The sequence below is a fragment of the Bubalus kerabau genome, chromosome 11 (assembly GCF_029407905.1).
Source record: "Bubalus kerabau isolate K-KA32 ecotype Philippines breed swamp buffalo chromosome 11, PCC_UOA_SB_1v2, whole genome shotgun sequence".
Taxonomy (NCBI): domain Eukaryota; kingdom Metazoa; phylum Chordata; class Mammalia; order Artiodactyla; family Bovidae; genus Bubalus; species Bubalus kerabau.
The window spans coordinates 74,812,791-74,838,108 of record NC_073634.1 but is presented as its reverse complement, the minus strand read 5'-3'; the positions used below and the strand labels follow the sequence as shown (position 1 = coordinate 74,838,108).

At 44.0% G+C, this 25,318-nt stretch overlaps 2 long non-coding RNA genes across 2 annotated transcripts; both read left to right on the top strand.

Annotated features, from left to right (window-relative positions):
* The first annotated feature begins 1,545 nt into the window (after positions 1-1,545).
* Positions 1,546-12,354, top strand: LOC129623337 (uncharacterized). Its single transcript, XR_008700494.1, has 2 exons — positions 1,546-2,200; positions 12,058-12,354. It is a non-coding gene; the product is annotated as an uncharacterized LOC129623337 (long non-coding RNA).
* Positions 12,355-17,914: 5,560 nt separating this feature from the next.
* On the top strand, positions 17,915-21,522 carry LOC129622492 (uncharacterized). Its single transcript, XR_008700016.1, has 2 exons — positions 17,915-18,345; positions 20,069-21,522. It is a non-coding gene; the product is annotated as an uncharacterized LOC129622492 (long non-coding RNA).
* Positions 21,523-25,318: the final 3,796 nt, after the last annotated feature.

Sequence of the window (25,318 nt, the reverse complement as noted above, 5' to 3'; positions counted from 1 at the left end):
CTCCACTGGGCTCCTCTCTCTTCCCTGTTGGCTGGAGGAACCAGGCTAGAGAGGGGACGTAGGCCAGTTCCCTTTTCAGCTGCCAAGACCAGGATGTCCAGCCTACAGGCTCTGGCTTTCACCAGCCCTCTGGCTCCTGGGGTATACGGGCTAGTGAACAGGAGCTCCCAGAACAGTCTCTCTGACCCTGACCACCCCAACAGGTTCCCCCAGACGTCAAAGGAAATGTGATAGAGGGAACAGGATGTGTTTTCCTGCAAAATCACTTGTCTCACAAGATGATTTGCATACTGGTGGGACACAGATGTCAGTCCCTGCCCATTTCCTCCCTAGAGAAAAGTGTTCCCATCACAGCTTTCCCTGCAAGGGAGGAGACAGCTGTGTGGGCACAGCCCCAGGCCCCCGGGGATGACTTCCTGATAGAAGGGAATCAGACATTAGTGAGGACTCCCGGAAGTAAGGAGGCGCCTTTATTTGACTTCTTCCCACTCCCAGAGCTTGGCTGGAAGGGGCTCATGGCTCCACCTCTGGCAGTCAGCCTGCTTCTGTGATCCCTGGAGCCCTGGGCATCCCACCTTGCTCTATATTTGTTGTTGTTTAGTCTGTAAATCATGCCCAACTCTTTGTGACCCCATGGACTGTAACCCACCAGACTCTTCTGTCCATGAGATTTCACAGGCAAGAATACGGATCTTTCCTCCTCCAGGGGAATCTTCCCAGCCCAGGGATAGAACCCACGTCTCGAGTCTCCTGCATTGGCAGGCGGCCTCTTTACCACTGTACCACCTGGGAAGCCCTATATTATTATTGGAGTTAAATAACTGGAGGTTCACTTGCTAAAAGAGAGGGTTGACGTGATGATAGGTAAAAAATAATAATACTTAGTGTTTACTTTGTGTCAGACATTGCTCTAAGCATGTTACATGGACTGTAAATTCATTTAATCCTCACAAGGATCCATTGTGAGAAATCAGAGTTCAGAGAGGTTAAGTACCTTGCACGCATTGCATTTAGTTGTCATATTCTCTTCCAGTTTGGAATAGTTTCTCAGCCTTTGTTTATCCTTTAGTGGCTTTGTGAAATGCTCCTCAGTTCAGATTTATCTGCTGTCTGGCTGGCTGAGCTTGTATGGTCCGTTTGGTGGGCACCGAGGTCAGGTCCCGCAGCTGCAGAGGGGAGGAGCCCGGGCCAGGCACAACCTCCGGAGAGGGGCTCAGGGGAAGCCAGAGGAGGAACCTGGGCTGCCAGCTTCCCCACTTGGCAGATTTACTGGGAAGTGCCCCGAGAACGACAGAGGCTCTGTGGGGGCTTCTCCGTCACCCTTTCCCAGGAACAGCCAAGAGAGAACACGAGGGTGTGTCTCGAGGCCAAGTGCTTCCCGTTGTGGCTTCACTGAGGGCTCCACCAGCCCGGCCCCGCCTGGGAAAGGCAGCAGAGAGAGACGTCGGGATGTCCGGGAAAGGGTGGGTGGGGGGAGACCAGCAGGCCCAGTGCTAGGAAGGCGCTGCCCCTTTCTGGGAAGGACTTTGATGCAAGAACCCACCCCTTCACCCCTCCCTCCCCCGCGCCCTGCACTCCAGCTTCCGGAGGTCCCAGCCCGGTTCTCTGGAAGGCTCTCGGGGAGGAGGCTGCAGCCTGATTCTAATCAGAGGCTGGAAGTGGAGATGGGGGGCTGGAAGGCGGCTGGCTTCACTTGGCCCTGAGTCTGTGTGTTCCTCAAGGACTCCCAGCACAAGGCCCTGCCTACCTTTGCAGGAGCTCCATCAACAGGACTGAGGGCAGCAGAGTCTTTGATCCTGCCCCTCAGCTGCCCAGAAAAGTTCTGCCTTAGGCAGTAGTGGCTTGTTTGTTCGTTCATTCCTTCCTTCATTTTGTGGCTGAAGATCCATGTTCCTCACCCTGGCCTCACCCTCCTGGGGAAGAAGCTTGGTGGGCCCTCCAGGTGGCTGTCTGGGACTGGCCCTGCTTCTGTTGAGAACACGAGTCCACTCAGCTCCAGGGCCTTGGGTTCAGGCCACAGCCAGGGCTGAGCCAACCCCAGCTCAGTTTACAGTGTGGTAACTGTAACCACCTGGGGAGGGCGGTGCCTTAGGGAGCCAACCAGAAGCGGAGCAGGGAGAGGAGGAAGGAAACTAATACAGAGTGAGCCCAGAGGCCAGCAGGCAAGTGGACATCGCCTGAGTTCATGCACTGATCACAGGTATGCTGTGTTCTACCCTCACTAGCTGTTGACAATTGAACAAGTTCACGTAAAAATCCAGACTTCTGATTTTTCTTGACAAATAGAAAGATTTGGCAACCCTGAGCCTGCCTTTCACGTTGGCAGCCATTGTAAATCAGGAAACTTGATTGAGGAAACTCTCTTCACTAGTTCCATTACCTGCCTGTTCCCCAAGGGCACCTGTGATCTCATTCAGGCCTCACCACCATCCTGCTGAGGCCAGAAGCATTAACCCCATTTTAAACATGAAGAAAGTGAGGGGAGAGGTCGGTAGCCTCGCCCGAGGTCCTGGCCAGGGAAAGGCAGAACTGGGCTTCTCATCCAGGTAATCTCCTCCAGGTCTGGGCTCTCTGCATGCCCCTCAACTTTTCCCTGGTCAGAAGGCTGGTACTCCCAGCAGCAGCTGGGAGGACTGCAGATGCAAACAGCAAATGAAAACCCTCTGACTGTCCAGGTCTGGGGCCTCCTAAGCCTAAGCAGAGTCCTGAGCTGGGTGAAGTAGTGCTTAGCTGAGGCACTAGAGAGGCAACTCTTTACCCACACATGGAGCAGGAAGTGGCTGGTCATTGGTCCCACCTCCTCTCAGACAGGCAAGAGGACCCGGGCACCTCTGGTCAGTCTGGGTGGTGTCTCCCTTCCTGGCTTCTCTCCCTTTGCTGGAAGCTGTCTCCTATGGCAGGATCTTGCTCCATTTGGCCTTTTTACCACACATGGTGCAGGCCAGAACCATTGCTGGTTGCGAATCACAGCACAGTTCAGACCAGTCAAGCTTCCTTGAGTGGAAGCCCTCTTCCTAGTCGGTTGTATGTGTTCCTTCCTTCTGGAGAGGCTTGCTGACCCTTTTCCTGGAAGCGTTTGTCCAGTGTTCCCTGGCAGTTTTTAGGAATGAATGGAGGAGCAGTGCCTGAGGATGGCAGGGCGTCAGAGGAGGAAGGGTAACTGCCTTTTAAAAATAGCTCCACTGTGTATGGCACTCTATAAAGCCATTCACATCCACATATAGTATTTGGTTCTCACAACTTGGTGAGTCAGATAGAGTAGCAATTGGCAAATAACGCTCATCTAGGAACAGGCACGGGATTCTGAGTTCCATTCTTAATCGTGCAACTTACCTTGAGCAAGTTTATGCCTTCTCTTTCAGCTTGTATCTCCTCATTGACTAAAAAAGATAACAGTTTCTTTATAATGGGTGGTTTTTTGTTTTGTTTAATTAAAAAAAGATGCCACTCTCTCCCAGCAAGGCTCCTCTGCTCTATAACTTCCGGGAGTATTGTTCACATGGACTACCATGGATCCCCTTGAAACTGTGCCACCCATGGAACTCCTCATGTGTGTGTCATGATGTAATCTATGTGCTAACACAAAGCCTGGGAGATAGTAGGTGACTAACAAATGCGTATTGAGTGGATGAAGTAACTCACTCTGTTGGGATGGATTTTGAGGGGAGCTCACAGGAAGGAGGAAGTGGTGCTGGCTCCCTGTGGCTGGTATTGCATTTCCTGCCCATTTTTTCTGTGACTCTTGCCAAGTTGCCCTTTGTCCTAGGCCTCTGGGCTCCGAGCTGGCTGGAGGCACAGACTTATCTGTGGGGACTGGAGAGCTGGGTCTGGACTGGGTAATGACCAGCCTTCCGCTCACTTGAAGTTTCCGCTGGGGGGACTGGAAGCCACAGCATCCAGATGGCTAATTGCTTTGTGCCTGTTTCTGCAAATCACAGTGATTCACTGTCCCTGCTGAAAACATGCTCTCGTTTCAAAGATTTAATGGTTTCCAAAATTAATTTAGCCTCATCTGTTATCCCCCTGCCCTTCTGCACTGTCCCCTCCCCCTAGTATCCTCCCCCATCCCAGGATAGTGTTTTCCGATCCAGAAAACCCGCTTTCACCCTGCAGGGCATAGTGGAGAGGGGTGGGGAAGGTAGGCTCCTTTCCAGGGTCACCTGAGCACATACTGAGCGTGGATTTTGGGGGGAAGAAGCCTAGGAGGACAGGGCTAATGTTAGGAACACACTTACCTCCCACCATCCTACATGCTTTTGACCACCCAGCTCACTGACTCTCCTAGATGAAGAACTCCAAGAAGCTCCCATTTGCACTGCTTTGCTTATAAGACTTCCAAAAATCATCTTTTTTTTTTTTTTCTTCGCATGTGAGAGACATGGGCAGCTCTGTTTTAGGCAACTCTTTATGGTTCCCTGAGACCTTAGAGCCAGAGCTCTGGTTAAGAGGCCAGACTTTAAGAAGTTTTCCTCCATCTGATTCTGAATTGTTTCTTGACCATCTTAAGACTTCTGTTCTTCCCCGGTGATATAATCCCTCCCTCTGCCCACTATTCATTTATTTAATAAACAGTTATTGAGCTTCTCTGTATATCAGGCATGTGCTAAGGATTGAGAACACAGTAACCAAAAACCTCCACAATCCTGGCCTTTCAGGATTAACTTCCAGTCTAGAGTAGAGAAAGAAAAGGCCTGAGGCTAGCAGGCTGATACATTCTGTGTTAGGGAACAGTGGGGGTAAGGGAATACCCCATCTGGAGGAGCCAAGAAAGACCACTGGACAAGGTCATGCCTGAGCTGAGCCCAAAGTGATTAGAAGGAGTTATCCTGAAGAAGAAGAAAAAAGAGCGGGGAGAAGAAGAAGAGGACAGATGAGCAGTGTCCAGGTAGAGGAAATAGCATAAAGTCCAAGGCGGGAGAAACCGTGGTTCATGCTGAGGAGCTGCCCACCTGTGCAGCATGACTGGTGGGAAGACAGGGAAAGCAGGAGTGCTGAGAAAGGTGGCTGAGGACACATGTGGAGCCAGAGCAGCAAAGTCCTGTTAGCTCTTGTGGAGTCACTGCGGGATTCTAAGCATGGTCCAGTGCGTGCTCTGGAGAAAGCAGTGTGGAGAATGGATTGGATGGATAAGACTAGAAGTAGGAAGTCAGTCTGCAATGGCTGCATCTTAAAAGCATTCTGAGACCCTGGGTGAGATATTGCTAACCATATTTTATGATACAAATCGAGAAAATATCTGTATGGACTTGTAAAATTCTCTCTGTGACTCTTTTGGATTTTGCTTTATATATTTTAAGACTGTGATGTTGAAAACATTCAGATTCCCAGTTATCACATCTTCTTGGTAAATTGTTCCTTTTATCAGTATGAAATGTCCCACTTTTATCCTTATAATGCTTTCTACCTTAAATTCTATTCTGTTTTGTCATTGAATCAATCATGGTATATCTATGGCCAATAAAATCACAGAGAGAGGCATTCAGATATAATATGCCTCCTGATGAAAGTCTACAACACTGTCTATTAAGTATTCTGGTCAAAAGCTGAACCTGAATCAGATAAAAATTCCATATCTTGTTACTGATTCACAGGAAATACAGGGTACAGAAAAAGATGTAAAGAATACACAAAGAGGCAATCATAAAAATCCAGACCAAAATCCAGAAATTCTCAAAAAAAGATACAATTCAATAGATACAATAGAGAAATAGAATTTTAAATATATTTAACATATACTAAATATAATATTTAATATACATAATGTAAGTATATATGAAGAATAAAAAAGGAAGAACCTTACAAATTAAAAGAGACTTAAAAGATATATAGAACAAATACAATTTGATAAAAACAAACTTGATAAAAACATTTTCAGTGTGATACAATAGCCAAGAAGTGGAAGCAACCCTAATATCCACTGACGGATGAATGAATAAACAAAAGGCGGTATATACACAGAGTGGAATATACAGTGCCACAGCATGGATAAACCTTGACAACATTAAGCTAAGTGAAGTAAGCCAGTCACAAATGGACATATACTGTATGATTCCACTTATATGAAGTAATTAAAATAGTCAAATTCATAGAGACAGTAAGTAGACTGGTGGTTACCAGGGATTAGCGATGTTTCATGGGTATAGAATTTCAGTTTTGTGAGATGAAAAAGTTCTAGAAATCTGTTTATAATAAGGTGAAAATACTTGACGCTACTGAAATGTATACTTAAAAATGACTCAGATAGTAAATTTTATGTTATGTATTTTTTTAACCACCGTTTTTAAAAAGAATAGGTTCAAGGCAAAAAAAAAAAATGTGTGATAACGACACTGTGGTTATTTTTAAAGAGAGTCCTTAGCTGTTCTGGATGTGTACTGAAATATTCACAGCGTAAATAATAAGGAATCTTGGACTTGCTTCAAAATAATCTAAGACAAAGACAGAGGAGTGAGTGGGGATAGAGCTGAAATAATGTTACTTACATGCTGCTGCTTATTGAAGCTTCTATAATGGGTATAGGGAGCATCATTATATTATTTTCTTTATTTTGCTTACGTTAGAACATTTCCATAATGTATTAGTCAGCTTTTCTGTGCTAACAATTCTTTAAATCTCATTAACAAAATTTAGAGAGGCACTCAGTCTCTGGTGTGGACTCAAAGGACATTTTATATCCTAAACTGTCACAGTTTCTTTTTGTACAGGTTGGTAGTTCTTTTGGTGATGCAATTTTCTCAAAAACTTCACCTTTTTTTTTTTTTTTTTAAAGAACTGTTTGATTTCAGTCAACTCTGTGTGTCCAATGTTGTACCCATAATTCTTTTGGAGACTTGCCTCTCTTTCCTGACTTTGTTATAGATGATTTGAGTTAATCTGCTCCTGTGGAACACTGTGCATACTCCCTTTTTTAATCCAACTGAAAGGATTTACTAGGGGCCATCTCATAATGAGCTTCCCTCATCGCTCAGATGGTAAAGAATCTGTCTGCAAGTTTGATTCCTGGATTGATCCCTGGGTTGGGAAGATCCCCTGGAAAAGGGAATGGCTACCCACTCTAGTATTCTTGCCACCACACCCCCAGGCTTTAGATAATCAGTTCTTTTTCTGTCTTGATTTCAAAACTTTAAAATTTATTCTTGATATTCTCTTGATAATGTTTTTGATATCTCATTTGTTATCTCATTTCTGGAAAATTCTCACATATTCTTTGAAAAAAATTACTTTTTGTCACCCTTTTCACTGTCTTCCAGAATTCTTACTATCGGACTTTTGCCACTTCTTTCTTATCCCATCTTTTTATCTCTTTGATGTTTCTGGTTATGATCTAGAAAACAGTCCTTACTTCTGTTTTCTAACTCAAGTGTCACACCTCAGAATAGAGCTACAGATGGTGTAAAACTGCTTAGCCACAGTCTAGAATTGGCCCCACAGTTAATGCACACCCCACAATTCACGTTTCAGTCATCCAACCCCCTTTCTTTCAGTTTGTTTGACTGGTGTCTGGGACCAGGAGCACAGGGAACTGGCATCTTTGGCTTCTTCCTTTGCTGTCTATGTGAGTAAAACATTGTCTAAGTCTCAAGGTGGCTAAATACATCTTTACTGGTTAAATCAGTTAGGTCTTGACTTTGCTTTGCCTTATATGCATGGACTTGACAGATACCATCTGTTGATTTTCTCCATGGTAATTGAGGCGTTAGTTCTCTTATATTTCCCCTTTCTCATGTTCCCATATAAGTGTAGACGTGATTTTAAAAATTAGTAGTCAAATGTGAAACTGTACAACCATACAACACTGGGACTTGACTCCTGGGACACAGCAGAGCCTCCTTTCCCCTGTTGCAAATGCTTATCTTATGAATTTGTAAATATAATTTACTGCTGAAAAATAGTATTATATAATTATATTCCCTCTGACTTTGTGATGTTCTTGCAGTTAACACTTGTCACAGTTTTTGTTTTGCTTAGTTTCTTTATAATAGCTATTGCTTATGTTCAAAATGTTCTTTCATTTCAGTTCAGTTCAGTCACTCAGTCATGTCCAACTATTTGTGACCCCAAACATTGCAGCACGCCAGGCCTCCCTGTCCATCACCAACTCCTGGAGCTTGCTCAAACTCATGTCCATCGAGTCGGTGAGGCCATCCAACCATCTCATCCTCTGTCATCCCCTTCTCCTCCTGCCTTCAATCTTTTCCAGCATCAGGGTCTTTTCAAATGAGTCAATTCTTCACATCAGGTGGCCAAAGTATTGGAGTTTCAGCTTCAGCATCAGTCCTTCCAATGAATATTAAGGACTGATTTCCTTTAGGATGGACTGGTTGGATCCCCTTGCAGTCCAAGGGACTCTCAAGAGTCTTCTCCAACACCACAGTTCAAAAGCATCAATTCTTCTGTGCTCAGCTTTCTTTAGAGTCCAACTCTCACATCCATACATGACTACTGGAAAAACCATAGCTTTGACTAGATGGACCTTTGGTGGCAAAACAATGTCTCTGCTTTTTAATATGCTGTCTAGGTTGGTCATAACTTTTCTTCCAAGGAGCAAGTGTCTTTTAATTTCATGGCTGCAGTCACCATCTGTAGTGATTTTGGAGCCCAAGAAAATAAAGTCTGTCACTGTTTCCATTGTTTCCCCATCTATTTGCCATGAAGTGATGGGACCAGATGCCATGATCTCAGTTTTCTGAAGTTTTTAAGCCAACTTTTTCACTCTCCTCTTTCACTTTCATCAAGAAGTTCTTTAATTCTTCCCTTTCTGCCATAAAGGTGGTGTCATCTGCATATCTGAGGTTATTGATATTTCTCCCGGCAGTCTTGATTCCAGCTTGTGCTTCATCCAGCCCAGCATTTCTCATGATGTACTCTGCATGTAAGTTAAATAAGCAGGGTGACAATATACAGCCTAGATGTACTCCTTTCCCAATTTGGAACCAGTCTCTTCCATGTCCAGTTCTAACTGTTGCTTCCTGACCTGCATACAGATTTCTCAGGAGGCAGGTCAGGTGGTCTGGTATTCCCATCTCTTGAAGAATTTTCCACAGTTTGTGATCCACACAGTCAAAGGCTTTGGCATAGTCAATAAAGCAGAAGTAGATGTTTTTCTGGAACTCTCTTGCTTTTTCTATGATCCAACGGATGTTGGCAATTTGATCTCTGGTTCCTCTGCCTTTACTAAATCCAGCTTGAACATGTGGAAGTTTACAGTTCACATACTGTTGAAGCCTGGCTTGGAGAATTTTGAGCATTACTTTGCTAGCATGTGAGATGAGTGCAATTGTGCGGTAGTTTGAGCATTCTTTGGCATTGCCTTTCTTTGGGATTGGAATGAAAACTGACCTTTTCCAGTCCTGTGGCCACTGCTGAGTTTTCCAAATTTGCTGGCATATTGAGTGCAGTACTTTCACAGCATCATCTTTCAGGATTTGAAATAGTTCAACTGAAATTTCATCATCTCCAGTAAGTTTGTTTGTAGTGATGCTTCCTAAGCCCCACTTGACTTCTCATTCCAGGATGTCTGGCTCTAGGTAAGTGATCACACCATTGTGATTATCTGGGTCATGAAGATCTTTTTTGTGTAGTTCTTCTGTGTATTCTTGCCACCTCTTCTTAATATCTTCTGCTTCTGTTAGGTCCATACCATTTCTGTCCTTTATTGTGCTCATCTTTGCATGAAATGTTCCCTTGGTGTTTCTAATTTTCTTGAAGGGATCTCTAGTCTTTCCTATTCTATTGTTTTTCTCTATTTCTTTGCATTGACCGCTAAGGAAGGCTTTCTTATCTCTCCTTGCTATCCTTTGGAACTCTGCATTCAAATGGGTATACCTTTCCTTTTCTCCTTTGCCTTTTGCTTCTCTTCTTTTCACAGCTGTTTGTAAGACCTCCTCAGACAACCATTTTGCCTTTTTGCATTTCTTTTTCTTGGGATGGTCTTGATCCCTGCCTCCTGTACAGTGTTACAAACCTCAATCCGTAGTTCTTCAGGCACTCTGTCTATCAGATCTAATCCCTTGAATCTGTTTGTCACTTCCACTGTATAATCATAAGGGATTTGATTTAGGTCATACCTGAATGGTCTAGTGGTTTTCCCTACTTTCTTCAATTCTTCCCTACTTTATTCTTCTTTCTTCAGACTTCTTCAAGTCTGAATTTGGCAATAAGGAGTTCATGATCTGAGCCACAGACAGCTCCTGCTGTTGTTTCTCCTGACTGTATAGAGCTTCTCCATCTTTGGCTGCAAATAATATAATCAATCTGATTCAGTATTGACCATCTGGTGATGTGCATGTGTGGAGTCTTCTCTTGTGTTGTTGGAAGAGGGTGTTTGCTATGACCAATGTATTCTCTTGACAAAACTCTATTAGCCTTTGCCCTGCTTCATTCTGTACTCCAAGGCCAAATTTTCCTGTTACTCCAAGTATTTCTTGATTTCCTACTTTTCCATTCCAGTCCCCTATAATGAAAAGGACATCTTTTTTGGGTGTTAGTTCTAGAAGATCTTGTAGGTCTTCATAGAACCATTCAACTTCAGCTTCTTCAGCATTCCTGGTCAGGGCATAGACTTGGATTACTGTGATATTGAATGGTTTGCCTTGGAAACGAACTGAGATCATTCTGTCGTTTTTGAGATTGCATCCAAGTACTGCCATTTCAGACTCTTTTGTTGACCATGATGGCTACTCCATTTCTTCTAAGGGAGTCTTGCCCACAGTAGTAGATATAATGGTCATCTGAGTTAAATTCACCCATTCCAGTCCATTTTAGTTCACTGATTCCTAAAATGTCGATGTTCACTCTTACCATCTCCTGTTTGACCACTTCAAATTTGCCTTGATTCATGTACCTAACATTCCAGGTTCCTATGTAATATTGCTCTTTACAGCATCGGACTTCCATCACCCGTCACACCCACAACTGGGTGTTGTTTTTGCTTTGGCTCCATCTCTTCATTCTTTCTGGAGTTATTTCTCCACTGATCTCTAGTAGCATATTGGGCACCTACCGACCTGGGGAGTTCATCTTTCAGTGTCCTATCTTTTTGCCTTTTCAAACTGTCCACTGGAGAAGGGAATGGCAAACCACTTCAGTATTCTTGCCTTGAGAACCCCATGAACAGTATGAAAAAAATGTTCTTTATGTATCTGTTAAATATCTAACAATGTTTTTACCCCCAAATAAATAAATGTATGAAATAATCTATCACTATTCTCTCTCCACTGCCCCACCCCTCAAATTCTCTGTTTTCCTGCTTCAGTTTGAATGGGTTTTTCTCTATACCTGGGCCTCAGATGTCATCTTAGGACTTCCTTTTATCAGTCTTCTCCTTTGAATTGTTCTTCTGTTTTCTGGAATTTCTTTGTTCCTCCTTCTTGGCTTAGTCTTGCATTTCACTAAATCACACCCTTCACTATCTTCCTAAGAAAAGGTATGTGGGAGGTAAAATTTTTGAGTTCTTACATATCTGAAAATATCCTTATTCCACACTTACACATAGCCTTTATTTGGATAAGTATAGAACTCTAAGATTAAAATAGTTTTCTCTCAGAACTTTGGGTTCCCAACACTACTATCCTCTAGTATCTTGTACCACTGTTGAGATGTCTGATGCCCCAGCTTTTTACTCCTTCACATACGATGTGATTTTTCTCTCTAGATGCTATGATGTTATTTCTTTTATCTGGGCATTCTGAAATTCAAGTTATTCCTTGGTATTTTCCCTCCATTCTACTGGACATTCAGTGGGTATTTTCAATTTGGATATTTATCTCTTTCACTAATGGGGAATTTTCTTACATTGTTATTATTTTTAAAATAATTTATTATCCTTTGCTTTCTTTTTCCTGAAACTGCATACAGATGTCAGAACTTGAATAATCCTCTAATACTCTTTCTCTCCTAATTTTCATCTGTCTTTCTATTCTACTTTCTAGGAGATATCTTCAAGTTTATTTTCCTACTCTTTTGTTTAATTTTTAATTTTAGCTATCTATTTAAAATTCCTAATTGCTCTTGCTCATTCTCTGATTATTCCTTTTTTTTACACCATGGCTTCCCCAGTGGCTCAGTGGTGAAGGATCTGTCTGCAGTGCAGGAGACCTGGAGACTTGGGTTCGATCCCTTGGTCAGGAAGATCCCCTGGAGGAGGAAATGGCAACCGATTCCAGTATTTTTGCCAGGAAAATCCCATGGACAGAGGAGCCTGGCAGGCTACAGTTCATGGGGTCGCAAAAGAGTCGGCCACAGCTGAACAACTCAACCATTCTTTTTCATGGATGTGTATCTTCTTTTAGCTTTCTGAGGCTATTAAATATATACATAAAATTTTAAAATTCAAAAAATCATTTTCTTAAATTATCTGTATTTCTTCTGAGTTCCTTTTTTATTTTAATGTTTGTTTGCTTTAGTCTCTCTCTTTCATGGGGGATACTTTCTGTAGATTTCGGGTGATTTCAGGCTGTCCAGTTCTGTGTAACAGTGAGGATCAGTGTGATTGACAGCTGTGTGTGTGGGCAAGGATTTGACTGGTGGGCTTCATCCTCAGGCCGTTTCATTGGAGAACCATGAAAAGCCAATACTTTGAGGATTTCTCTTGGAGGCAGGTAAATTTTTTTCCAGTGAATCTTCTATCCAGGGGACATATGCCTGAAAGTTCCTTTCTGGGAAGGAGTCTGGTGGAGGGCCCTACTATTACCATATGAACTAACACTTAATGAGACATCTGCCCTTTTTTCTTGCTGGAATCCTGGAATTTGGGGATGCTCTGATTCAATTTCTCTAGAGAAACCTCCACTCTCTGGTAGGGGCATGGTTCCTGACCATGTGATGGAAGGGTATCTAGAGTTGTAATTTCTTCATATATCTCTTCCAGCCAGTTCCCTAGAGTCTAATCCCATGCTTCAAGCTCACTTCTTGCAGAACCTGGTGCCTCTAAATCCCCTGCCTCTCTGGGCTCTGTGGGGAGAGTCTACTCACTAATGACTATCAGTTCCTCTCCAGGTCCTTCATGTCTTAGTTTTCTCTAATCTGGCGACTCTACTACCATTCTCCAAGCCACTTTCTTTCTTCTTTTTTTCTTTTAAAAAATATTTATTTATTTGGCTGTGTCATGTGGCACGCAAGATATTCTATCTTCATTGCGGCTGCAAGATCTTTAGTTAGGGCATATGGGATCTAATTCCCTGACCAGGGATCAAACCTGGGCCCCCTTGCATTGGAAGAGCAGAGTTCCAGCCACTGGGCGAGCAGAGTTCTAGCCACTGGGCCAGCAGGGAAGTCCTTTCCAGCCCTAAATTACTGAACTCGGTCTTGTCCACTGATGTCCTCATTTCCACCCTCTGTATTCTCATGAGTCTATACTTTAAAAAGAATTTTGTGGAGTCTGTGGAGGAAGAGGAGATAAAGATACACGATCAGTTTGTTATCTCTAACTGGAAGTTCATACCTACTTTAAAAAATGGTTTCAGATTATATAAATAGTACATACTTTGTAGAAAATTTGAAGCAAAGTTGTATGATCCTACCATCCAGAAATAATCAATATTAACATTTTGGTGTATGGTACCTTTTTTTTACATAAACTTTTTGCTTTAGAATAGTTTTAGATTTACAGAAAAATTGCAGCGATGGTACAGAGTTCTCATATACCCCTCACCCAGTTCCCCCTATTATTAGCGTCGTACGTTCGTGGCACATCGGTCACGATTCGTGAGCCGGTGTTGGTTCACCGTTATTGTTGTTCAGTCTCTCAGCCGCGTCCGACTCTTTGTGACTCCGTGAATGCCAGAGTCCAGTCTTTATTCAGTTTTCTGTAGTTTTTCTCCAATTTCCCTTTTCTGTTGTAGGATCACATCCAGGATACTATGTTATCTAGTTGTCATGTCTCCTTAGGCTCCCCTTGACGGTGACAGTTTCTTGGAATTTTCTTGTTTTTGATGACTTTAACAGATTGACAGTTAGGTATTTTATAGAATGTCATTCAGTTGGGATTTGTCTAATGTTTTTCTCATGATCTGACTTGGGTGTGGGTTCTGGGGAGAGGAAGACCACTGTTATCATATCAAGAACACATATATCAGCATGACTTCTCCATCTCCTTGAAGGCAGAGTATCTATAATACACGAGTTATTTGGAATTCTTCTATATGGAGGTTCGTCTTTTCTCCCTCATTTATCTAATTATTCAATTTTTTATTTGTATTAGTATGCACTCATGAATATTCATTTTATACTTTGGGTTATAATACAATAATACTTTATTTTCTTGTTCAAATTGTTACAGCTTTAGCCCTTAGGAGTTGTTTCAATTGGCTTCTGTATTCCTTTGTGTTATGTACCCACTCCAAACCCCATCATTGTGGAGTTTTGAACTTTGTAAGATACTCCTGGATCATTCTGTATATTTCCTGCCTCAGTTCTAGATCAACCATTTCTCCAAGATGACCTAGTCCTTTTATTGAAAGATGGTATTAGAAATTGAGTTCTGGGCAGTAGGTGTGCTTGTTGCTACTGGGATTTCATTGCTTCTCGATCCTGTAGGCTGACATAGCAAGGAAATAGATGTGTGTATGCTAACCCATGTATGTGTACATATATCTATAAACATTTCCATATGTAACCATCTGTATTATATCAAGTTATACATGATTTCCCACTTATGTCTCTAAGTCATTACCACATGGATCATTCTACCCTGCTCCTGTTTGTCTGTAAACACCTACTCCAACAATAAGAAACCTGGCTCTCACCATCTGCCATTCATTTACTTAATTATTCAATTCCAGTGTACATGTGTTGTCAACCACCTGCTTTTTAAGGTAGGAATTTAATTATTCCCAAACTACTTATTTAACATGTCAAGATTCCATAAAGGACTTTATGCACTCAGTCCTTATCATCCCTGATCTGCTGCCAGTCTTCAGTTCGCCAGTCCAGGTTCAATGCAGGATACAGGAAGCTTGGGGCTGGTGCACTGGGATGACCCAGAGGGATGGTATGGGGAGGGAGGTGGGAGGGGGGTTCAAGATTGGGAACAAGTGTACACCCATGGTGGATTCATGATGATGTATGGCAAAACCAATACAATATTGTAAAGTAAAAAAAAAAAACAAAAAAAAAAAAAACAACTTTATAAAAAAAAAAAAAATAAAATAAAATAAAATGCCGATTCTCACACCGATGTCCTCTCCAGGCTTGGGTTGACTGAGTTTTTCCTAGTCTGTCTCCAGCTGAAATGTCCTTCTGTAGGTCTGCTGACAGGAATGCATCATTTCAGACAATCTCCGAGTAACAAACTCTTATTCTACCAAATCTATGCCTAAATGGTTGACCAGGTGGTATAAAAGGCAGAGCTTGCCTTTGCTGCGAGGAGAGGAGTACATTCTCTACATTCTTCCTCACTGTAGACAAAGTTCTCAGAAGCCACTTGGGCTGCAATGAGAGAGAGAAGTATCCCTTAAATGGTGTGTTCCCACATCACCACACACCACACTGCCTGAGGAAACACTGCTATAAATAGCATGTGGTCTCCTTACCAGTCGGCCACAGCCGAGTTAACCCAGACATGATGGAGACTTGGTAGGAAGAGGCAAAAGCAGAAAACTAGATAAAGCAAGAAGTGGGGAAGAAGAAGAATGATGTGGAAAGGGTGGTGATGATATTAATAATACATATAATTAATGATTTTAGTAATCACTGATATTTGCAGAAATCTTCCACATGCATGGTCTCATTTATTTCATAAAGTATAACAACTTGAAAAAGTAAATATTTAGTTCATTGTAAGGTATCTTATAGGTTAAATTGACTTTTGTGGGTTCTAAATTCAGGGTTCCTTGAGTCTAGAATCCAAGCTGGGCCAATGAGAGTTGGTCCTGGGACCATTGCTATTAATAGAACTATTGGAAAATAACATGTTCTCTTTTCATTGGAATTATAAAATAAGCATGGGTGGATGTTCAATATATCTAGTTATCTGTTTATTTGTTTATATGCATAGAGGAAGATCTGAAGATAGTATCCCAAGTGTTGACATCGATTCATTTTGGGGGGGTTAGGTAATTGGTGATATTTATGGTTTTTACATGTTATGTATTATTTATATTTTCTATAAAGCAGCATATTACTGTATATTATCATAGATTTTTCTGTTGTAAATTATTGGTTTAAATTTTATACTATATGTATGTTAAAATATAAATATAATACATTTATAATGTTTTCTTATTAATAGAGTAGTATAGTTTTTATACTAATATAAGACAGAAGTCCTTTACCCCCCATTTTTTAAGAATCATTTTGCACCTTCATAGCTGTTATTTTTTTAAAGATGTTTATTTATTTGGCTGCATCCAGTCTTAGAGTTGTAGCACGTGGGATCTTCGTTGTGGCACATGGGCTCTATGGTTGTGGTGCATAGACAGGCTTAATTGCTCTGCTGCATGTGGAATGTGGGATGTTAGTTCCCAGACCAGGGATTGAAGCTGTGTCCTCTGCATTGCAAGGCAAATTCTTAACCACTGGACCACTAGCGAAGTCCCCATGTAACCTCTTAATGCCCACTGATTCCTTCCCTTGGTTACTGACTCAAGCCCAGTTCCATATGCTTGGTAGGACACGCACCCTTAATCCCAGGATGATCCAGTTCTCTAGAATAACTTTTTCAAAATAAAGTTTTTTACCTTTTCAAAGTAAAGTATTTGTAAAAAAGAGATTTTTCAAAATAAGAATATTTAGGGACTGAGAGGTTCTGTTGGTTTTGGCCACATTCCATCAGACACTGCTGCTGCTGCTGCTGCTAAGTCGCTTCAGTCGTGTCCGACTCTGTGCGACCCCATAGACGGCAGCCCACCAGGCTTCCCGTCTCTGGGATTCTCCAGGCAAGAACACTGGAGTGGGTTGCCATTTCCTTCTCCAATGCATGAAAGTGAAAAGTGAAAGTGAAGTCGCTCAGTCTTGTCTGACTCTTAGCGACCCCATGGACTACAGCCCACCAGGCTCCTCCATCCATGGATTTTACAGGCAAGCGTACTGGAGTGGGGTGCCATTGCCTTCTCCGCCATCAGACACTAGGCCTCATCAAGGAGCAGAGTGGAAAAGTGGGTGAGGTTCTGGTGTCATGGAGGTGCTCCTGCTTGAGGCTGACAGTGGCAGGGGTTCCAGGGGTGGATGGGTCAGTTTCACTTGGATTTGTAGTCATTTTAGAAGAAGCTTGGTTATTTTTCTGTAGCCCTGCCAGAGGGAGGAACAAATCACAACCCCCAAACAAAAGAGAAGCAGCGCCAGTGGCCACGATCTTGCTGGGGTTCCCTCCTCCAAGTTTGTGAGAAATCTGGGAATTGTACACAGACCTGCCGTCCCTGCCCATCACCCACTCAATCCAGCTCTCTCCCACTGTAGACACAGGCCCCACTCTCAAGTCCCCAAAGCACAGCTAAGGCCAGGCTGCAGCAGAAAACTCCCCATAAACCCTGCCACTCATTCCATAAGAAAACCACCTTTTACAATTACGATGCAGAGCCTGTAGTTTCATGTTGTTCTGAATTGCATTGTCTCTTTTCCAGAATAGGTTTACATTTTATCCCTGCACAACCCCAAATCCTATTAAAATATTTGCCTAAAAACAAAAAGGATTATTCCCACAAGAGCAATTGGCTTCCCCCTCCACAGGAGATAGAGGAACTGGGATGAAAACCCAAACCCACACAGTTTAGACTAGCGCTTTGTTCCCTTTTCTCACCATTGCAGTTTTCAAAAATAGTAGAGACCACTTTCTTCTACACATTTCAGTATCTGCCCATTTGGAAGCAAAAGCCTGGGTCTAACAAGGGTCAGGGGCTTGGCTGGGGGACGGGGTGGGTGTGGGTGGGGAGTGTGGATAAATCCCAGGGGTGTGTGCCCTGGGATTGACTTTAGGAGGAGGGAGGGAGGTCAGGAGACAGAAAGTACCAGATTCCCTTTGGCTCAGATTTTACATCTTGGAGTCAGAAGTAGGGACAGAGGGATAGACAGCCATCACGGGCAGTTGACCTGACCACTGAGTGTTTATTTCATCTTTAAAGGAGGCACCTGGGATAGAGGACCTCTCAGCCTCCTTTCAGCCCCCAAGCTCTCTGGACCTCAGCCAGATCAGTGAGGCAAGGGGCTTGCTACCCACAGACCTTTTCCTGGATGGCAATCAGCGGCTGCCTGCCCACCTGCCCGGGAGCACTCATTCTCCCGATTCCAAGGCACCTACACTTCCCAGACTCCTTAGCTTGAGCTAACAGCCTGTTGTCCTCTCAATGACTCCACACCCAAGGGGAGAGGGAATGAGGAAACCTTCGGGAGAGTGGGGCCTATCTGATGAAGGTAAGAGGTGGGAGGCTGCCCCATTGCTCCTCGTGCCTTCCAGGTTCCCAAGGGCCCCCACCCAGCTCAGGAGGCATTTCTGGGCTTGGCTTCCTGGCAGAGGAGGTTTGCAGGCACTGAGGGAGCTGAGGAGGGTGGTGAAGGCCCTTGGCTCATAAATCTTCATCTTGGGGATTCATTAGGGATTTTTTCCAAGGACTCTTCCAGGGTGGAGGTGGGTGTCTTCTAATAGGTTCCCATCAGACTCAGGATCAGGTCCCAACTCCTCAGCCTGGCATCAGGATTCTGCAAAATCTTGCCTCAGCCTTCCTGGCCAAACCTCTCTTCTGTTATTTTTCCCAGACCCACTGAGGTCTAGCGACATAGAACTACACTATTTCCCTGGACACACTATGCATGCTCACATCTCTGTGGCTACTTTGCATATTGTTTCCTCTGTCTGAAGTGCCCACTGACACTTCTCAAAGAACTCCTATTCATTCTTCAAGACCCTACTCACTGCCTCTTCAAAGCCTTACTTGACTCCTTACACAGGGTTGATTGTTCTGTGCTCCAAGGGATAGGGTTCCTTCCCTGGCTCATCACCCAGTACGGTAATTATTGGGATTTGCATGTTTATCTTCCTCCTAGTGGCTCCTCTAGGGCAGGGAGCGTGTCATTTACTTCGGTAAACCAGTGCCAGGCTAATAATTCTTCAGGCAACATTTGTGTTAGAATGAACACCATTTCTTCTAGATTCATGGTATTTTGAGTAGCATTAAGAGAACGCTTCTGGGGACTTCCCTGGTGGTCCAGTGGTTGGGACTCTGTCCTCCCAATGCAGGGGACATAGGTTCAATCCCTGGTCAGGGAACCAGATCCTACATGCCACAACTAAGATCTGGCGCAGCCAAATTAAATAAACATAAAAAAAGAGAGCGAGCAAGAGAACACTTCTGTTACCATGGCCATTTCTTGGCCCACAATGCTATTTCTCCAGATAGGAGTCATATATCTGTTAGTCTGTGTATTCACACAGCATCAGTACAGCACTCCTCAGGTAACTTTATATCTGATTTATTTATTTTATGCATTTACCTGATGGGTGGTTATTATAGTTGCCATCATAAGATGAAGAGACTGAGATGCCAAGAGATTAAGCAACGTCATGTTCAATGTTACAGTCTGTGTATGGCAAAGCTGAAACTTGAACCCTGGTATTCTTACTGCAAGATCTCTGCCTACACCAGAGATTCTCAATAATCTTTGGATCAGCATCACCTGGGAACTGGTTAGACACGCCCATCATTGGGCCCCACCCCAGACCTACAGAATCAGAAACTTCTAGGGTGGGCCCAGCAATGCTTTAACCACCTGCAGGTGATTCTGTTCCACACTCAACTCCAAGCACCCAGGCCTACATCCTCAGAGCTACTCCAGTGGCTGCCCAGAGCCAGAGGAGGGCGCTCCAAGGCAAACTTTTACCCCTGAATAGTCATGGCTTCTGCGATAGAAACCTAGCCCCTGGGTAAAGGGGAAGGAAACAGGTGGACTGGGAGTTAGGAGCCAGAGTTCTAGTCCCACGGGTTCTGCAATTACTGACCTTACTGACCGTGATTTTGAGCACCTCCCTGGGTCTCAGTTTTCACATCTGTAAAGTGAGGATGTTGACTAAATGCTCTCGTCTCTGATTTCCCTTTGCGCTGTTATTTAGCTCTCCTTTGCACTATGTTGTCCATGGCAGGACTGCGATGAAGATGGAGTATGCATGCTCATGTTTCAAGACTCTTCCCCGTCCTTGGAAATTGATTGTTCCCAAAGTCCAGATCCTTGGGCCAGCTATCCTCCTGTCATCTTCTTCTTTGGCGGCAGAAAATGGGAGCAAACATTTGAGTTGACTCATGAAACTTAATTAGGCAAAAGGTAGGAAACTGTTTAATGATGTTGGATTGGACCCCCTCCGGTTGCCCGAGGCTCCTCATCTGAGCCTCTCCCCTGATTCCTCTCCTGTCGCCTGCTTCCTCACTGTGACTGTGCCAGACACTCTTGCTCACAGGACCATCTCCTGTCCCTGTCCCCGCTGTGAGCTCCTATGTGTCTCCTGTCCCTCTCTGTGGGGTTGCCTGGTTCACAGGCTCTTGGTAACTCCCCATCCTTCTGAGGAGGGGTTAAGGGTGATGTGTCAGGGTGACTTCCTAGGTGCACCAGCGAGGGGCTTGGTGACCAAATAGGGGAGCCCCATGAACACAGTGAAGCCCTGTCCTACTGTTTCACGTGGACCTCATGGCTCTCCCAGGAGTACATCTGATTGTGGATGTGTTGTGCTCATTGGTACCTGCGGGGGCCCAGCATTTAACCGGCAGCTGGCAAATCTCCTGTGTGCAGCAGGCTGAAAAAAAGGAAAAATGCCTCTTGCCCCTTTGAGATAATGATAAGAAACTCAAGGTGAGTAATTGCATTGTAAGAGTAGAGCCCTAAGGGACGTCCCTGGTAGTCCAGTGGTTAAGAATCTGCCGTCCAGTGCAAGGGACATGGCTTCAATCAAGGATGCCCCGGTCGAGGATGCCCCAGTCCCACATGCCGCAGGGCAACTAAGCCCACACACTGCAACTAAGACTCAGTGCAACCAAAAAAAAGTAGAGCCCCCCTGAATCAGAAAGGTGGATTGAAGAATTTTAATCTCTCAGGACCTGGGTGTCAGCAGGAGAACATGGCTGAGCTGTCAAATCCTGAAGGGCCCTGAGAATGTGGGCAGTTCTAGAAGTCAGTTAAAGAAGACATTGCCTTCAGCAAAGTCACAGGTGCCAGATAAATAGCACAGGTGTCTGTTAAATTAGTGTCAGGCTCAGAGAGAGACTCATCATGAGGTTTCCAGAGTCCAGGAAAAGCCTAAAAACTGCAGGACATCACATGTTGCTGGCAGCCTTTGGGTTAGAAACCAAAAAAGGTGGTTCTTAAACGAGGTCCCAGAGAGAGCAGGAGCCGACGATGATCCTTCATCAGCTAAAGCTCAGTGAGGCTGCACTTCTCAGCTGCAAGTAACCCAGGAAGCTGGGCTTCTCTTGGACTGAGCATTGGTGGAACTACATGTAGATAAAGAATATGTGTATATTCCAAACTCATCAAATTGTGTGCATGAAGTATCTTCAGCTTTTTGTGTGTCAATCATACCTCAATAAAATGATTTTTTAAAAAGAATATGTATGTGGATTTGTGTGTAGCTCTAGCTTCTGTTGTTGTTGTTCAGTCACTCAGCCTTGTCTGACTCTGACCCCATGGACTGCAGCACTCCAGGCTTCCCTATCCTTCACTGTCTCCCAGAGTTTGCTCAAACTTGCGTCCATTGAGTCAATGATGCCATCCAACCATCTCATCTGTCACCCCCTTCTCCTCCTGCCTTCAATCTTTCCCAACATTAGGGTTTTTTCAAATGAGTCGACTCTTCGCATCAGATGGCCAAAGTATTGGAGCTTCAGCTTCAGCGTCAGTCCTTCCAACGAATATTCAGGGTTGATTTCCTTTAGGATTGACTGGTTTGATCACCTTGCTGTCCAAGGGACTCTCAAGAGTCTTCTCTAGCACCACCGTTCAAAAGCATCAGTTTTTCAGTGCTCAGTTTTATGGTCCAAATCTCAATATACCCTTTAAATCAGGATACACTGTCAGTAGTTAGTGATCTCCACCCAGTGCCCTGGAGTCCCATGCTCATACCTTCAGCTGATGGATGCTTTCTTTGTGCATCCTGGGCCCCCACAGTGGGCCTGGTAGTTGAGTTCAACCTGGAAGCTAAAGACCTGCCTTAGTGGACCTGAGACTTCCCAGTATTCCAGGGACTTGAAGGCTGGGGGAAGAGCCAGGCATTGGTTAGGCTTTCTGGGACTGCTCCAGAATGGGTCCCTCCCTTCCCCAGTCTGCTCCTGTCCAGCTCAGTCTAAAATTGGCCTGCTTTCCTGCAAGACTTGGATTAAGGGATTCTTCTGCACAGGTTCAGAATGGATTTCAACCTCACTCATTAGAATCTCCTAAGCATCCTGCTCTCCATCTTAAATGACTTTACAGGTCTCAGAGCACTCATTTCTGGTGTTGTCTTCCATTCAAAGATTTCTCAAGTCCAAATACTTTGGTCCTTTGTTTCTGAGGTTGTGCAAGGAGAGAGAGGAGATGTGAGCTTTAGACTCAGCAAGCTGATGCAATCTAGCTGTGGGCTCTTTGGCGAGTCATTTTGCTTCTCTGGGCCTCAATTTTATCATCTGTAAAATGGGAATGTTGGTTCAGGTGCCCTCTGAGGTGTTCCAGCCCTAACATTCTGAGATTCTAGACCCCACTTTGACCAAAAGAGAAGGCTCAGAAGTCCTGTCCATCACTGCATGATGTCCAGGTGGAGGTAGAAAGGGCTAAGTGTAGTGTTAGGACAGCTGGGAGGACTCTGGGCCCGAAATATGCTTTCCCTTCATGGACTTGGATTGGGAGTGCCTGTTGGGTGGCGCCTGGCTGGAAGAAGTGAGACAGTCTCTTCCAGACGTCCCCCTGCCTGAGTGGTTGCCTCACAGGCTGTTACGTAGCTCTCCCTACCACTTTCCAGGGTGGGGCGGGGAAGGGCAGCTGGGGAGCAACTGATGCAATAGGCAGGCTCAAGCCTGTGTTCTTCGAAGACTAAGCAAAAGTCGGCTGGCTGGGCTGGGCCGACCTAGGCAACAGCTTCAGGGCCCTACTCTTCGCAGGGTTTTAGCTTCCTCTTCTCTGCCTGTAATTGAAATGGGGTTCATTCTCTGGTCACCAGAGCCAGTAATTGACACTTTGTATTATACGTTTACTCCTAGAGCTCTTTAATCTTATAGCTTAAGAGAATATCCTTCCTTGCTAGGAATGGGGACATGCACGAGTACACATACACAGTATAAGGACACACACACATACAATGCAGGGACATTCATGGATACGCGCATGCACACACACAGTGGGGTCCTCCAGAAGTAGGGTAATTGTTTTGAGAATCTGCTCCCACCAGACCGTGCTTCCCACCAGCTCTTCCAGGAGGAAGTGGATCCAGTCAAAAGGATCAGAGAGCATCAGAAGATGGGGACATTTCCTTTGTATAGCCGAAGCCTCCAAATATGCCCCAAGGGATGCCATTTCTATTCAAGGCCCATCTATCATATATAAATGAGTCTCTGGGCTACTTTCCATCTCCCAGGGATCTGGATGCCCAGAACACAATAACTAGTCTTTTAAGTTAGTGAGAAGGAAAAAAAAGGAAGTGCATCAAGTTCTCAATAAAAGGAACATGGCTAAATATTGCACTCAAACTATGCCTCCATCATAAATTCCAAGGAACTTTGTCTTACTAAATCCATGCTTCAAGGCTCTGTATTCCCTGCAAAAGGCTCAAGAAGGAAAGCTGAAGTCCAGTTGGGTTCTACGTCCCTTGTAATTATCATAATTTACTTTGTACTTACTATGTTTCAGGTCCTATGCTAAATGATTTATGTGATTTATCACATTTCATTCTCACAAAAATCCTATGAGATAGGCTACTATAATCTCCATTTTACAGATGCAGAAACTGAGGCACAGAAGTTTAAGTAACTTGCCAAAGGACACAGGGCTAGTAAGTGGTAGAGTCAAGGTGTTAACCTGATTCTCCTGACTCCAGGACCTAGGCTCATAACAATCTGAAAAACCCACACGTACAAATAGAGAGTTTAAGTGGCATAGACTCCTTCACATTACAAAAGGATTCGTCAGAATGTTCTCTAAATCCCAAATTCCTCTATAGCTTTAGTCGATAAAATCCATAATTTTATTTTCCAGGGTTTGTTTTATGTCCAAATTTTTAGGAATGTATTGTTTTTCTTTTTTAAAAAGTTATTTTTATTTATGCGGGATCTTTGTTGCTGCATAGGCTTTTCTCTAGTTGTGGCAAGTGGGGGCCGCTCTCTAGTTGTGGTGTGCAGGCTTCTCATTGCAGTGGCTTCTCTAGTTGTGGCTCCCAGGCCCAGAGTGCAGCTCAGTAGTTGTGGTCCTTAGGTTTAGCTGGTCTGCGGCACGTGGAATCTTCCCAGACCGGGGATCGAGTCCATGTTCCCTGCATTGGCAGGCAGATTCTTATCTACTGTACCACCAGGGGAGTCTAGGAACATATTTATTAACCTAACACACAGACTTTTGCTCTTTGGGAAGTGTCACTCCTAGACTTTCATCAAATCAGTTCATTCTGTTAATAGTTAACAACTGACTTGCTGTCTTATTGGCACTGAATACATTTAGAAAGGAGCTTTGGACAAGGTAGTTCTAATTTAAGTATGAATTGTATAATTATACATTTGAATATATTCACACATAATCAAATTTAATCAAATGGACAGCTCGAAAGAGTGAAATTGGAGTGTTTTCATGGTGGAGCAGGAGTTGGGGGCTTTCTTCTTGATTTGGCCGTCATCTTGATTTATAGATGTTTTATCTCATTAACCTTAATGTCACGGAGCTAATTAGTAACTCTGAAAACTGCAAAACACACTTGAAGCAGTCCTGTAGCTCTTTAACTTCCCCATGCACCAGATTAAACTGGACTCAGTTATTCTGAATCACAGAAGACATCTTTCAAAAGGTTTTGCCTCCTTCATTTGGAATGGCTTACTGCCATGAAGATCAAGCTGGATGTGGATCCCAGTTTTCCCTTTTGGCTGCACATCACATTACATCAAAACCGTCTGAATCCTTCAAATCCCTTGCTTCACAGAGAGACACACATATGCAGATTACTGTGATTACCTCTGTTTGGGTTAAGTACTCCCAGGACCCTGTGGAGGGGCCCAAGGATCTCACTGCCTGCGTTCTGCCTGCTGGTGAGCATCAGGGCAGCTATGTGGGGACCCAGCCCTGTTCAGGAGGCTGCCATCTTCAGGATGCAGAAGGTCCCTTGGGTCCTAAGAGCACTATGGGCATCCTTTTCCTTCTTTCCCTCTTTTCACCTCTGGACCAAGACCCTGAGGCA